This window comes from Mastomys coucha, chromosome X (assembly GCF_008632895.1).
Source record: "Mastomys coucha isolate ucsf_1 chromosome X, UCSF_Mcou_1, whole genome shotgun sequence".
Classification (NCBI taxonomy): domain Eukaryota; kingdom Metazoa; phylum Chordata; class Mammalia; order Rodentia; family Muridae; genus Mastomys; species Mastomys coucha.
This window is the reverse complement of record NC_045030.1, coordinates 6462136-6464635: the sequence shown is the minus strand read 5'-3', so window position 1 is coordinate 6464635 and position 2500 is coordinate 6462136.

The window sequence follows — 2500 nt, the reverse complement described above, 5'->3', positions numbered from 1 at the left end:
ACACACACACACACACACACACACACACACCAGAGTTTTTGTTATATAGGCTACACTGGCCTGAAACTTATGACAATACTCCTGCATCAGACTCCTGAGTTCTGGGATTACAGGCATGAGCTACCCTGTATGTGAGTTCATGCTCTCTTTGTGTTTGTGTGTGTGTGTGTGTGTGTGTGTGTGTTTCCATGCTAAGTACTGAACCCAGGGACTTAGAAAGCACTCTATCACTGAGCTAAATCCTCAAACTCCTTTTCTCCTATTTATTTATTTATTTATTTATTTATTTATTTATTTATTTTACATCGCAGTATCAGCCCCTTCCTCCCCGTCCCCCCTTACAAGCCAGTCTCCCCCCTCCCCTACTCTTCTGAGAAAGGGGAGGACCCTCCAAGGTGTCTCCCCATCCTAGCATATGAAGTCACTGCAGGACCAGGCACATCCTCTCCCACTGAGGCCAGACACAGCTGCCCAGTTAGGGGGACAGGATCCACAGGCAGGCAACAGATTCAGGAATAGTCCCTGTTCCAATTGGTGGGGTCATGGGGGACCTGCATGAAGACCAAGGTGTACATCTGGTACACATGTGCAGGGAGGCCTAGGTCCAGCCTGTGTGTGTTCTTTGGTTGGTTGTGAGAGCCCCAAGGGTCCAGGTTAGCTGACTCTGTTGGTCTTCCTATGGAATTCTTATCCTCTTTGGGTCGCTCAGTCCACCCCCAATTCTCAAACTCTTATTTCTCAATGAAGAGTCATAGTATAAGCAATGCTTCCAAAAGTATATTATCAATGCACCGATACACATGAGCGTACACTGATATACACAAATTATACTATGTTCCCTACAGTATCTTATAGCTTTTACAAAATCATTTTTATACATTCTACTGCTCAACAGGTACATAATAATTTGTGTATAATATCATTGTGAATAACAAATATTCATAAAGGGCCTCATATAGGCCTAGGGCTCAGAAATAAAAAAATAAACAAGTTTCCTCCCAATAGGTGTTGTATGCTTTCCATGAATGAAAATAGAACCTTATATTGAAAAATAAAAAGATAAGTGTGTAGGCAAGTGTAGTCCAAACTCTAGTGATTGTCAGATTATTGCACTATGATAAAATACATGAGACAATCAACTTACAAGGTAGAAAGGTTTGTTTTGATTCATGATTTCATCTCACAGTCAACTGGAACCATTGCTTTGGGGCCTGTGGAGACCTAATACATCACAGTGGAAATAGGTACAGAGGAGGCCTGCTCCATTCATGGAAACCAGCAAAAGGAAGAAGAGAAGAAAGGAGGGAAGGAAGGAAGGAAGGGAGGAAGGAAGGAAGGAAGGAAGGAAGGAAGGAAGGAAGGAAGGAAGGGAGGAAGGAAGGAAGGAAGGCAAATTGCTTACTTTTCTATTGCTGTGATAGAAACGCCAGAAGCAAAGCAATTTATAGAAGCAAGAGTTGGTTTGGGGTCATGATTTCAGAGGGTCAGAGTTAATGATGTTGAAAGTGGAGGTGGCAGATGGCTGAAGCAGAAGCTCAGAGCTCAGAGCTCAAACCCCAAACAAAAAGCAGAGAGGGCTAACTTGAAATGGAACAAGTCTTTTGAAACCTCAAAACCTGCCCCCAGAGACATACTCTTCTATCAAGGTCACACATCCTAATCCTCCCCCAAATAGCTACTAACTGGGGAGCATGTATTCCAATGCCTAGGACTTGTGGATGACATCTCATTTAAAGTACTACAGGGGCGGCAGTGGAGACTCTGAGATGAGGTGCTGTAATCCCAGCCTTGACAATATAGCCAGATCCCATCTCAAAAACAAAACAAGCAAGCAAACAGAAACACCACATCTCACTGAAAACAACTCTCAGCCAGAAAGTCCCTTGCATCATGACCTTTTTCTCATTGAATACAGCTTGGTCCCCAATCCCAGCACACCAGAGCCCTGCCCTTCTTGCTAGCTACTGGAGGAAGAAGTAGTGGCTTTGGACTCAGCACCCTTTCTTCTAGGTATTACCTGGCTCTGTAGAGCAGTCTTAGTTGAGGCAAAGGCTTCGGGCTCCTGGGGCCCAGCCTTAGGATATCCTAAGTGTCCCCTAGCCACAGGGAAAAATTCCAAGATGGACAGGCCTCTGCTGGCCTTTCTTTGGGGCAGTTTTCCTTCTCTACTGAGCAGTACAGCTTAGTCATCACTCTCCCCTGAAATCTTGGACTGGAATAGGGCTGGACAATGCTGACTACCTGAGGGCAGAGCTCCAGGCAGGGAAAATTGCTCCAGAGACTGCCTAAAGCACCAGGGGAAATGGCAAGGAAAAATTAATCTTCCATTGCTGATCTTCCCTCGGGTCTGTGACTGGCAGGAGATGATCACCGGCTCCTGTACAGCAGCCCCAGATCCCTCCCAAGCCACTTTTAGGAATATTCTAGGCAGATATACTGGCTGGTTTTGTGTGTCAACTTGACACAGGCTGGAGTTATCACAGAGAAGGGAGTTTCAGTT